We start from the raw sequence: 14,612 nt of genomic DNA on the forward strand, positions 1-14,612 counted from the left end.
ATCACCATGATTTTGCGTGTGCGCAGGAATTTTTTTGAAATTACTACGTTCCCCAACGTAAAATAGTGGGATGGATGGGGTATATATAGTCTAGGCAACGAAATTCGACTATCACACACTTTTTGTGTACAATACAGAGGCATGAATAAGTGTTTTTCTCGGAGGAATGAAACCAAACCATAGGACAACTTTACACTAGCTCGAAGGGCCAATCATAATCACGCTTGGAGGGACCTAATAGTGATGGCCAGAGTGCTTAAGATACTAATATGCCTCTTGGAATGTCCGGGTCAAACTAACTTAGAGGGACCAAACGAGACTTCTATGTTCAAACTAGTTGTCTTGGAGGCTACAAACATAAGTCACTCGAAGGAACCAAACATGAGTTGGAAAGCTTATGTAGCATTCCTAAGATCTAAATACCTCACATAGGGATTTTGATATGCATATAATGCAAATGGTTATCTCTTTCGAAGGGAGTCGGTGGTCCTGGATGGATCATGGTTGGAGGTACAAATAGATAACATTGAGAGATGGACTAGGAATCCTGAGGCTATAGAGGTTCTTGGGGATTCGATCTTTAACCTTTGCAAGCTCATAAAACCAATATCCCTTTTTGATATTACTGGCATACCGATGGACTCGAAATGGTCTTTCACAATAAAAAACTATGGAATAGTCCTAAAATCTTGCCACCAATTGATCTTTGAGAATGAGGGGGGTGATTAAATCATCTTCCATAGCAATTTTTGGGACCTAAGTTGGTAAACACTTGGGTCAAGATGTCACACTTTCAAGCCGACATTGCAACTCAATGTTGGCGCACCACAGGATCTAATGTCCTTGCTAGCACACTCGTGCAATGGAGAAGATGTGGTACATACGTGCAATTGTCCGATGATGCACTTACACACCCATATAATACTCCACTGAAACAGTGGCAGCGCTAGGACATGTATCCAGTGATGTCAGCAGCTTATAATTATACATGCATTGTACACGCATATATACACACTCCCTCCATTCCTAAAAGTAAGGCGTATTTGTTTCATTAAGACAGGCATTTGACCAATAATTACTCCATAAATACAAGGTAATATGACAAGAAATTTGTGTCACTAGATTCGTATTTAAAAGTACTTTGTTATGATAATGATTTGTATTTAAAAGTAAGGAGTATACACCAGAAATAGCTTGCTCATCATTTTTTTGTGATGTCACTTTACATCATAGTCCATGTGTAGCTTTGTCACTTCATTGAAACTAATATGGATGTTGCTGGATGGAGACCTGGTTTTCAAGGTTTTGGAAGATGCATAAGCTCACATAGTTGTTGACCTGTTAGAAGTATGCATATAAACCAAAAGGTTGTGTGATGCCTCAGCCTTTTGGGTTATCTATTGGAAAAATAGAGAAACTGAATGATAAAACTGAAAACAAATAGATTAGGACACATATCGCAATTCATCTAACCTCGTGAGACCTAAAAGCAAACACGAAATGAATAACATTAGCAAGTGGGCTGAGATTGCCCTCCACTTGAGTGTCCTTCCCTATTTGTCTAGTTGAATGTGAGGAGTTTCAGGCTATAGACATAAATATGGCAATAATACTCCAAAAATGATTGTAGGCAGTCACATGTGTCCATGGTATTGAGCAACACAACGATGCACAAAATCGACATGCTTGATTGGTCAACATGTGATCCTTCAGTTCAGGGGCAGGACTAGCATTGAGTTATGTTTAGAGCTAAACTAGCTTGAGTGATGCACTCTGGTGATTTTCTATACTTTGTAAGAAACAATTGCAATGGTTGTTGTTACTAGACCTGGGTCCATTGCCATAGTTGTCCAGGAATGGGCAGATACATCACGGTTAAGAAGCATGTAATAAAGCATACTAACTAAGTGACTATATGTAAGTTGCCTCAAAATTTATTTTGACTAAGTCAGATTTTTGGGACATTTGATTAAGATCCAACCATTTCCCTTATTTCTTCTTTCTCCACCTTTCTTCCTCCTTCAACCAGTATTTTTCTCACAAATTTTACTTACCCAAATTATTAATTCAGTCAACTTACACATAGCTTGTGTAATAAGACATCTCCGCCACCAACATAACAAGTAACTGAAAATGGAACACAGTTCAAAATTCAGTCAGTCTATACCGCTATGTCATGATATTGGTGTTAAGGGATACAAATCGTAACAATGTTAATTTGTTACAAGTCAATAAGCCTTCCAGAATAGGTTTCTTCTAAGAAAAGTATCATGAAGAGTCATATAAACATTCTCTAATACAAACTTTAATTTGTTCATGCCATAGTGTAGCCTCCTGTACCATTCCAATTATATCAAGTTGTGTTGTTTTTGAGTTAGAGTGCCAAAAGTGCTGCTCTGATATGCATCTAAGTTTTCAAATTACGAATTGCTTCTTTTTAGATTTAAGTTCCCAGCTAGTTGAAGCCCACCCCCGTGTTGTTTTTCCCTGCGTGTCGAGGTGATGTTTCTGTGTCTGGGCCTTACCCGTGACTCTTAGTAGATGCAGGCAGATGCCTTACCATTTCCTGATGCTTGCAGGTCTTTTTACTCTGCTGCTTCACTAATTTTAGTCACATTTGTCCGCAGTCTATCAATTTGACTCTCAAAGTTTATTGGCCTCTAGATATTTTTTATTTGTGTTTGTTTTCTACTTGTGAGTCCATCAAGCTAGCTACCTACTTTGTATGTCATGGATCGTGGTGTTTGTGTGTGTGTGTTTTACTGATGGGATGTGATGCTTGGTAGGGATCATGGTAGAAGAGTGGGCTCTGCATTTTTTGCATCTCTATACCAATTAGCAACTTTCATTCTCCATGTTTTGCTTCTCTCTGCACCTTTTTCATTTCTCCTTGTTGAAAGGACATGTGGTGCCCCCATGTGTGTTTTGGTAATTGATGACATTCTCTATGGACTAATGGTTGCATTGAGTTATATTGGAAGGATTTGTCCATAGGCATTTCTTGAAGTCCATGTGTTGGTTTCAAGGAGTTTATGTGTTGACCAAGGTGCTATTAAGGAATTATCCAAATATTGGTCATGTGGGAGTTGAGCTTATTGCAAGCATGTCTTGAAGAAGAACATTGTGTGATCATTCATGCTTACCTTCAAGGCATCATCCAAATGAAGAAAGTTGGAAAGGTTCAAGGTTGATCAAGACTAAGTCAAGAGTGAATCAAGTTGATCAACTCACAAAGCGTAGAAGGTGTACCAAGAGGGATCAAGTGATCCCATGGTATGTTAAGCATTGTCCATTACGCTTTGTGTACTAACCCATGGTATTCGTGAGAGTTCTTTGTGGGGTTAGGTTGCGGTGTGCATGTTCAAGTGATGCATCATGAATAGATCAAGTGCTTAAAGATTGCCGTCCATTGTGGTGACAATGGACTTGTGAAGATGTGCCTAAGAGTGGCTCACCCATAGTGGAGTATGGGGGAGCAATCTACTAGTCTTCACCGAGCCAACGCAATCAAGAAAGGTGATCCTACTTGAGGAAGTCAAGATCATCTACATCTAGCTCAAGTGGAATTTTTGCAAGGCAAAGGTTTGGCCTTGATAGGTTCTCTATTTTACCGATCTCATGGTGGTAGTTTGGAGACGGGGTTATAGGATCGATTGCCATACTATCAAGGGGGGTCTCAAGTGAGTAGCTTGATAGTATCATTCGTAGAGAGCTGAAACCATTGCATGCTTGCATCATCTTTCTTGGTTCTTGTTTGGTTTTCTCCTTGTGATATTTGGAGCTTATGGTCATCTTCTTGACAAGCTCGAGTTCATCGAAAACGGAGTTCACATGCTTCTTCTATTGCGTTTTCGGTGTTGGAGGTTTTACCAGTCTTATTCGAGGAAGGGTTCTCACCATTTTCTTGTGGGCCTTTTCTAATTTCCTTCTTTTTGTTACTTCTATCAAGATTGTTTTAGCCCTTGTCGCTAGCTTTCCAACAAACTTCGTTTCGTTGAATTTGGAGTCCGTTTGCAGAAGTTGTGTCAGTTTTGGTGTCCTTAAAAAGGCTGCAGTGGTACTACCACTCATGGGAGCGGTAACTTGGAGGCGATGTAATTTTTTACTACCGCTCTTGGGAGCGGTACTACCGTGGCTACTTCCTCTCCGGACAAAAAACTCGTCTCAAGTCAAGCGGTGGTAGGAACAGATGTATTTTTTAGTACCGCTCGCAAGCAGTAGTGCCGCTACCCTTTGAGGTAGTACCGCTACCCCTAGCGGTAGTACTGTGAAACACAAGTCTTACTCAACTTCACACCTTGTAACACAGGCAAGAACCCTTTCTTTGCTTGATCCATTTGAACTTCTTCAAAACTTTGTCAAGGTATGTGCTTTGTGAAAGTCCAATTAAGCGTCTTGATCTATCTCTATAGATCTTAATGCCTAATATGTAAGCAGCTTCACCGAGGTCTTTCATTGAAAAACTCTTATTCAAGTATCCCTTTATGCTATCCAGAAATTCTATATCATTTCCAATTAGTAATATGTCATCCACATATAATATCAGAAATGCTACAGAGCTCCCACTCACTTTCTTGTAAATACAGGCTTCTCCAAAAGTCTGTATAAAACCAAATGCTTTGATCACACTATCAAAGCGTTTATTCCAACTCCGAGAGGCTTGCACCAGTCCATAAATGGATCGCTGGAGCTTGCACACTTTGTTAGCTACCTTTGGATCGACAAAACCTTCTGGTTGCATCATATACAACTCTTCTTCCAGAAATCCATTGAGGAATGCAGTTTTGACATCCATCTGCCAAATTTCATAATCATAAAATGCGGCAATTGCTAACATGATTCGGACAGACTTAAGCATCACTACGGGTGAGAAGGTCTCATCGTAGTCAATCCCTTGAACTTGCCGAAAACCTTTTGCGACAAGTCGAGCTTTGTAGACAGTAATATTACCGTCAACGTCAGTCTTCTTCTTGAAGATCCATTTATTCTCAATTGCTTGCCGATTATCGGGCAAGTCAACCAAAGTCCATATTTGTTCTCATACATGGATCCCATCTCAGATTTCATGGCTTCAAGCCATTTTGCGGAATCTGGGCTCACCATCGCTTCTTCATAGTACGTAGGTTCATCATGATCTAGTAGCATGACTTCCAGAACAGGATTACCGTACCACTCTGGCGCGGATCTCACTCTGGTTGATCTACGAGGTTCAGTAGTATCTTGTTCTGAAGTTTCATGATCATCATCATTAGCTTCCTCACTAACTGGTGTAGGTGTCACAGAAACAAGTTTTTGTGATGTACTACTTTCCAATAAGGGAGTAGGTACAATTACCTCGTCAAGTTCTACTTTCCTCCCACTCACTTCTTTCGAGAGAAACTCCTTCTCCAGAAAGTTTCCGAATTTAGCAAGAAAAGTCTTGCCTTCGGATCTGTGATAGAAGGTGTATCCAATAGTTTCCTTTGGATATCCTATGAAGACACATTTCTCCGATTTGGGTTCGAGCTTATCAGGTTGAAGCTTTTTCACATAAGCATCGCAGCCCCAAACTTTCAGAAACGACAACTTTGGTTTCTTGCCAAACCATAGTTCATAAGGCGTCGTCTCAACGGATTTTGATGGTGCCCTATTTAACATGAATGCGGCCGTCTCTAGAGCGTATCCCCAAAACGATAGCGGTAAATCAGTAAGAGACATCATAGATCGCACCATATCTAGTAAAGTACGATTACGATGTTCGGACACACCATTACGCTGTGGTGTTCCGAGTGGCGTGAGTTGCGAAACTATTCCACAATTTTTCAAATGTACACCAAACTCTTAACTCAAATATTCTCCTCCACGATCAGATCGTAGGAATTTTATTTTCTTGTTACGATGATTTTCAACTTCACTCTGAAATTCTTTGAACTTTTCAAATGTTTCAGACTTGTGTTTCATTAAGTAGATATACCCATATCTGCTTAAGTCATCTGTGAAGGTGAGAAAATAACGATATCCGCCACGAGCCTCAACGTTCATCGGACCACATACATCTGTATGTATGATTTCCAACAAATCTGTTGCTCTCTCCATAGTACCGGAGAACGATGTTTTTGTCATCTTACCCATAAGGCACGGTTCGCAAGTACCAAGTGATTCATAATCAAGTGGTTCCAAAAGCCCATCAGTATGGAGTTTCTTCGTGCGCTTTATACCGATATGACCCAAACGGCAGTGCCACAAATAAGTTGCACTATCATTATCAACTCTGCATCTTTTGGCTTCAACACTATGAATATGTGTGTCACTACTATTGAGATTCAATAAAAATAGACCACTCTTTCAGGGTGCATGACCATAAAAGATATTACTCATATAAATAGAACAACCATTATTCTCAGATTTAAATGAATAACTGTCTCGCATCAAACAAGATCCAGATATAATGTTCATGCTTAATGCTGGCACCAAATAACAATTATGTAGGTCTAATATTAATCCCGAAGGTAGATGTAGAGGTAGCGTGCCGACTGCGATCACATCGACTTTGGAACCGTTTCCCACGCGCATCGTCACCTCGTCCTTAGCCAATCTTCGCTTAATCCGTAATCCCTGTTTCGAGTTGCAAATATTAGCAACAGAACCAGTATCAAATACCCAGGTGCTACTGCGAGCATTAGTAAGGTACACATCAATAACATGTATATCACATATACCTTTGTTCACCTTGCCATCCTTCTTATCCGCCAAATACTTGGGGCAGTTCCGCTTCCAGTGACCAGTCTGCTTGCAGTAGAAGCACTCAGTTTCAGGCTTAGGTCCAGGTTTGGGTTTCTCCTCTTGAGTAGCAACTTGCTTGCTGTTCTTTTTGAAGTTCCCCTTCTTCTTCCCTTTGCCCTTTTTCTTGAAACTAGTGGTCTTATTGACCATCAACACTTGATGCTCCTTCTTGATTTCTACCTCCGCAGCTTTCAGCATTGCGAAGAGCTCGGGAATAGTCTTATTCATCCCTTGCATATTATAGTTCATCACGAAGCTCTTGTAGCTTGGTGGCAGTGATTGGAGAATTCTGTCAATGACGCAATCATCTGTAAGATTAACTCCCAATTGAATCAAGTGATTATTATACCCAGACATTTTGAGTATATGCTCACTGACAGAACTGTTCTCCTCCATCTTGCAGCTATAGAACTTATTGGAGACTTCATATCTCTCAATCCGGGCATTTGCTTGAAATATTAACTTCAACTCCTGGAACATCTCATATGCTCCATGACGTTCAAAACGTCGTTGAAGTCCCGATTCTAAGCCGTAAAGCATGGCACACTGAACTATCGAGTAGTCATCAGCTTTGCTCTGCCAGACGCTCATAACATCTGGTGTTGCTCCAGCAGCAGGCCTGGCACCCAGCGGTGCTTCCAGGACGTAATTCTTCTGTGCAGCAATGAGGATAATCCTCAAGTTACGGACCCAGTCCGTGTAATTTCTACCATCATCTTTCAACTTTGCTTTCTCAAGGAACGCATTAAAATTCAACGGAACAACAGCACGAGCCATCTATCTACAATCAAGCATAAACAAGCAAGATACTATCAGGTACTAAGTTTCATGATAAATTTAGGTTCAATTAATTTACTTAAAGAACTCCCACTTAGATAGACATCCCTCTAATCCTCTAAGTGATTACGTGATCCAAATCAACTAAACCATGTCCGATCATCGTGTGAGATGGAGTAGTTTCATTGGTGAACATCACTATGTTGATCATATCTACTATATGATTCACGCTCGACCTTTCGGTCTTCGTGTTTCGAGGCCATATCTGTATATGCTTGGCTCGTCAAGTATAACCTGAGTATTCCGCGTGTGCAACTGTTTTGCACCCGTTGTATTTGAACGTAGAGCCTATCACACCCGATCATCACGTGGTGTCTCAGCATGAAGAACTTTCGCAACGGTGCATACTCAGGGAGAATACTTCTTGATAATTAGTGAGAGATCATCTTATAATGCTACCGTCAATCAAAGCAAGATAAGATGCATAAAAGATAAACATCACATGCAATCAATATAAGTGATATGATATGGCCATCATCATCTTGTGCTTGTGATCTCCATCTTCGAAGCACCATCGTGATCACCATCGTCACCGGCGTGACACCTTGATCTCCATCGTAGCATCGTTGTCGTCTCACCAATCTTATGCTTCCATGACTATCGCTATCGCTTAGTGATAAAGTAAAGCATTACAGCGCGATTGCATTGCATACAATAAAGCGACAACCATATGGCTCCTGCCAATTGTCGATAACTCGGTTACAAAACATGATCATCTCATACAATAAAATTTAGCATCATGTCTTGACCATATCACATCACAACATGCCCTGCAAAAACAAGTTAGACGTCCTCTACTTTGTTGTTGCAAGTTTTACGTGGCTGCTACGGGCTTAAGCAAGAACCAATCTTACCTATGCATCAAAACCACAACGATAGTTTGTCAAGTTGGTGCTGTTTTAACCTTCGCAAGGACCGGGCGTAGCCACACTCGGTTCAACTAAAGTTGTAGAAACTGTCACCCGCAAGCCACCTATGTGCAAAGCATGTCGGGAGAACCGGTCTCGCGTAAGCGTATGCGTAATGTCGGTCCGGGCCGCTTCGTCCAACAATACCGCCGAACCAAAGTATGACATGCTGGTAAGCAGTATGACTTATATCGCCCACAACTCACTTGTGTTCTACTCGTGCATATAACATCAACATATAAAACCTAGGCTCGGATGCCACTGTTGGGTTACGTAGTAATTTCAAAATTTTCCTACGCACACGCAAGATCATGGTGATGCATAGCAACGAGAGGGGAGAGTGTGATCTACGTACCCTTGTAGACCAACGGCGGAAGCGTTAGCACAACGCGGTTGATGTAGTCGTACGTCTTCATGGCCCGACCGATCAAGCACCGAAACTACGGCACCTCCGAGTTTTAGCACACGTTCAGCTCGATGACGATCCCCGGACTCCGATCCAGCAAAGTGTCGGGGAAGAGTTCCGTCAGCACGACGGCGTGGTGACGATCTTGATGTACTATCGTCGCAGGGCTTCGCCTAAGCACCGCTACAATATTATCGAGGATTATGGTGGAAGGGGGCACTGCACACGGCTGAGAATATGATCACGTGGATCAACTTGTGTGTCTAGGGGTGCCCCTGCCCCCGTATATAAAGGATCAAGGGGAGGAGGTCGTCCGGCCCCTATGGCGCGCCAAGGAGGAGTCCTCCTCCTAGTAGGGGGAAAGAAGTGGGGAGGGAGAGGGAAAGGGGGGCGCCGCCCCCCCTCTCCTAGTCCAATTCGGACCAGGGGGGAGGAGGCGCGCGGCCCACCTTTGGCTGCCCCTCTCTCTCTCCACTAAGGCCCATATGGCCCATTACTTCTCCCGGGGGGGTTCCGGTAACCCTCCGGCTCTCCGGTTTTCTCCGAAATCACCCGGAACACTTTCGGTGTCCGAATATAGCCGTCCAATATATCAATCTTTATGTCTCGACCATTTCGAGACTCCTCGTCATGTCCGTGATCACATCCGGGACTCCGAACTAACTTCGGTACATCAAAACTCATAAACTCATAATATAACTCTCATCGAAACCTTAAGCGTGCGGACCCTACGGGTTCGAGAACAATGTAGACATGACCGAGACACGTCTCCGGTCAATAACCAATAGCGGAACCTGGATGCTCATATTGGCTCCTACATATTCTACGAAGATCTTTATCGGTCAGACCGCATAACAACATACGTTGTTCCCTTTGTCATCGGTATGTTACTTGCCCGAGATTCGATCGTCGGTATCTCAATACCTAGTTCAATCTCGTTACCGGCAAGTCTCTTTACTCGTTCCGTAATACATCATCTCGCAACTCATTAGTTGCAATGCTTGCAAGGCTTATGTGATGTGCATTACCGAGAGGGCCCAGAGATACCTCTCCGACAATCGGAGTGACAAATCCTAATCTTGAAATACGCCAACCCAACATGTACCTTTGGAGACACCTGTAGAGTACCTTTATAATCACCCATTTACGTTGTGACGTTTGGTAGCACACAAAGTGTTCCTCTGGCAAACGGGAGTTGCATAATCTCATAGTCATAGGAACATGTATAAGTCATGAAGAAAGCAATAGCAACATACTAAACGATCAGGTGCTAAGCTAATGGAATGGGTCATGTCAATCAGATCATTCACCTAATGATGTGATCCCGTTAATCAAATAACAACTCTTTGTTCATGGTTAGGAAACATAACCATCTTTGATTAACGAGCTAGTCAAGTAGAGGCATACTAGTGACACTCCATTTGTCAATGTATTCACACATGTATTATGTTTCCGGTTAATACAATTCTAGCATGAATAATAAACATTTATCATGATATAAGGAAATAAATAATAACTTTATTATTGCCTCTAGGGCATATTTCCTTCAAGTTCTTGGTGTTCTCCTTCTTGTTGTTCCTCTCATTTTCCTCCCTAGCATTAGTTGCTTGGGTGGGATTGGGGAGAGAAGGACTTGGGCACTCCGTGTGCCCTTGCCATTGCATTTGGTGCATCCGTTTGAGTTCTCCACGGTGGTACGTGTAAGTTAGAAGTTGAGAAGCTTATTACTCTTGGGTGCTTGGTACCCTTGAGTTTGTTCCTCTTGGGTGCTTGGGGGCCCTAGACGGTTGGTAGTGTTCGGAGCTCAATCATTGTGGTGTAAAGCTCCGGGCAAGTGTCAGGGTCTCCAATTAGGTTGTGGAGATCACCCCGAGCAATTTAACGGGTTCCGGTGACCGCCCCCAAGGGTTGCCAAAGTGTATGGGTTCGGTGACCGCCCCCAAGGGTTGCCATTTGTACAAGTTCGGTGACCGCCCTCAGGGTATCTTAGTGGAATCACGGCATCTTACATTGTGCGAGGGCGTGAGGAGATTATGGTGGCCCTAGTGGCTTCTTGGGGAGCATTGTGCCTCCACACCGCTCAAAAAGGAGATTAGCATCCGCAAGGGTGTGAACTTCGGGATACATCGTCGTCCCCGCGTGCCTCGGTTATCTCTTACCCGAGCCCTTTACTTATGCACTTTACTTTGTGATAGCCATATTGTTTCTTGTCTTATATCTTGCTATCACTTAGTTGTTTATCTTGCTTAGCATAAGTTGTTGGTGCACATAGGTGAGCCTAGTTGTTGTAGGTTTTGTGCTTGATAAATTAATCGCTAGGTTTATTCCGCATTTGTTCAAGTCTAAACCGTAATTATTTTAAAGCGCCTATTCACCCCCTCCCCCTCTAGGCGACATCCTCGATCTTTCACTTGTGCTCTGCCAGATTCTGGAACAAGCCTGTATTCGTGCATGATTAACAGTTCTTGTCATCTTTGATTAATTAACAATGTTATATTGCATATGCACCTAAAATAGTACATTCTGGAACAAGGTCTCTCCTCCCCCTCGACTTGACTATGTTTGTTTGGGTTTGGCCGCTCCACTCCCTCCGTACAGCTTTTGCATTTAAATTGAAGAGATCCGAGATCATAATTGGTTTGGTGCCAAAAAATCGCTACAACTTGGTTAGTTACCAAGTTGTTTTGCACATCTCACATAAAGTTGCCAGTAGTTGGCAAGTCTTGGTATGTGAAGAAAAAAATATGTCATCTGTCCTCGACTTGATATGTATGTATCTTTTGTATGTCCAAACATGCCATTAGAAATTGGAGACATCTTTTTATGTACAAACTGACTCAACAGTTCTTTTCGAATCTCATAGGAGAGGATGGGTCAAGGTGGAAGAAACCAAACTTGGGAAGTCGCAAGCTCCATGGCCTCCATCACATAGTTGCCACCCAAGCCGTTCCCAGGTACTCTCTCTATCTCTCTCTCTGAGTAGTGTGCAGGAAGCCCCATTAGTAAATTGATGAAGAATGGGAGTCGATTTGAATATTATCAGGCCATCTTTGATATTTCCTTGCTAGGTTCATGCTGAGAAATATGCTTTGTTATATAAGTTTGTTTCCAATAAGGAATCATTTACCGTACATTCAGTATCTTGGACAATGTTTCCTCCGTCCTGTTTAGGTTGGAATCTTGATTAAATCGGCCATGCAGTAGTACATTTATGCTCTATGCAGCGTTCGGTGGTTATTGGTTAGTACTGAGTGCATTGAGTTGCAAATTTTTCATCATTTTCAGTTAATCAGGAATAAGCTCATGCATGTTAGCTCAAGTTTCGTGTGTGAAAAAACAGCATGTAGCTTCATGCTTCATGGACAAAACTATGAGAGATAGAGATCTCTAAAGATGTCTTGTTGAATTCAAATCATTCACCGCGATGAGCTTTCTGCCAATTTTGATCATTGCAGCTCACTTCTATTACGGTTATATCGTGCATGGGTGTGAGTGGTTTTTCTTTGTCTGTAGGTCGTTTTTATTCTCTATAATGCATGTAGGATGGGACTTAATGGCTGAGATGCATCATGACTTAGTATAGTAGATGGTCACTTATGCCATGCTTAGATGGATCATATATAACCTTATTTCATGTTAGTTGGCCTTGATTGAACATTTTCTCTCTTCTATTGTGGGGCAGTTGTCCGGTGAGTTTGTTTTGCATGGAAATGGCCTATAAAATGGAAACTGATTTGTAGGACAACACTCACTATGGTCACTATTCAACATTTATTTAGTTTCTAAAGTTGATGCTGGTAGTACATTTGTGGCAAAGCTATGCCAGCAGCTAGATGCACGATTGAGATCCATATCATCAACAAGTCTTCCTACCAGGTGCACATTTATTTAGTTTGTGAATTTGATGCTGGTACTACTTTAGTGAGTTCATTTTGCATGGAAATGGCCTGTAAAAGCTGCATTTTCCTTTCTCATTTCTTTCATCTTGATAGGTGCGCTCTTCTCTTATTAATAATAGTTGCATCGTTCATTCATTCCCTGCTATGTGTAGGATTGGTGGTGGCGAACATGGCAGCAAAGTCTTGATTCTACCTACAGTTCAGAACGTCTAGCTCTGTAAGTGTACTCGCAAGTATTGTGCTCGAACATCGTTTTACCAGTGGAGGAGAAACATTTTTTGTTTGTGAGCCTCCATTGCTAGAACAAGAATGTGCTCCTGGCTACTTCTTGCTAGCTTGTAGTGTGACAGAGGAAGGAAGGATGACGTGGTTGTGAAGCCTGAGGCCATGATGATGGATGGACACGTTGGTTGATTAGTTTCTTCTTTTCGGAATTGTGAATAATAGCAAGCAAATGATAGCTTGCTTGGTGTGTTGCTTTGGAGTAGCGATGCTTATGTCTGTCCGAATCATGTTAGCAATTGCCGCATTTTATGATTATGAAATTTGGCAGATGGATGTCAAAACTGCATTCCTGAATGGATTTCTGGAAGAAGAGTTGTATATGATGCAACCGGAAGGTTTTGTCGATCCAAAGGGAGCTAACAAAGTGTGCAAGCTCCAGCAATCCATTTATGGACTGCTGCAAGCCTCTCGGAGTTGGAATAAACGCTTTGATAGTGTGATTAAAGCATTTTGTTTTATACAGACTTTTGGAGAAGCCTGTATTTACAAGAAAGTGAGTGGGAGCTCTGTAGCATTTCTGATATTATATGTGGATGACATATTACTGATCGGAAATGATATAGAATTTCTGGATAGCATAAAGGGATACTTGAATAAGAGTTTTTCAATGAAAGACCTCGGTGAAGCTGCTTACATATTAGGCATGAAGACCTGTAGAGATAGATCAAGACGTTTAATTGGACTTTCACAAAGCACATACCTTGACAAGATTTTGAAGAAGTTCAAAATGGATCAAGCAAAGAAAGGGTTCTTGCCTGTGTTACAAGGTGTGAAGTTGAGTCGGACTCAATGCCCGACCACTGCAGAAGATAGAGAGAAGATGAAAGATGTTCCCTATGCTTCAGCCATAGGCTCTATCATGTATGCAATGTTGTGTACCAGACCTGATGTGTGCCTTGCTATAAGTTTAGCAGGGAGGTACCAAAGTAATCCAGGAGTGGATCACTGGACAGCGGTCAAGAACATCCTGAAGTACCTAAAAAGGACTAAGGATATGTTTCTCGTATATGGAGGTGACAAAGAGCTCATCGTAAACGGTTACGTTGATGCAAGCTTTGACACTGATCCGGACGATTCTAAATCGCAAACCGGATACGTGTTTACATTAAACGGTGGAGCTGTCAGTTGGTGCAGTTCTAAACAAAGCGTCGTGGCGGGATCTACGTGTGAAGCGGAATACATAGCTGCTTCGGAAGCAGCAAATGAAGGAGTCTGGATGAAGGAGTTCATATCCGACCTAGGTGTCGTACCTAGTGCATCGGGTCCAATGAAAATCTTTTGTGACAATACTGGTGCAATTGCCTTGGCGAAGGAATCCAGATTTCACAAGAGAACCAAGCACATCAAGAGATGCTTCAATTCCATCCGGGATCTAGTCCAGTCTTGAGTCACCCTTATCTAAAAAAAAGGACGGAGTCTATCTAGATCATAGGATCACTGTATTCAGAGGTCAATTCTCTTTCTTTGACCTCCCACCGTTCACGACATCCCTTGCTTCTCGCAAGAACGGCTCCT

Source organism: Triticum urartu, chromosome 6A (assembly GCF_056163025.1).
Source record: "Triticum urartu cultivar PI428250 chromosome 6A, HENAU_Tu73, whole genome shotgun sequence".
Classification (NCBI taxonomy): domain Eukaryota; kingdom Viridiplantae; phylum Streptophyta; class Magnoliopsida; order Poales; family Poaceae; genus Triticum; species Triticum urartu.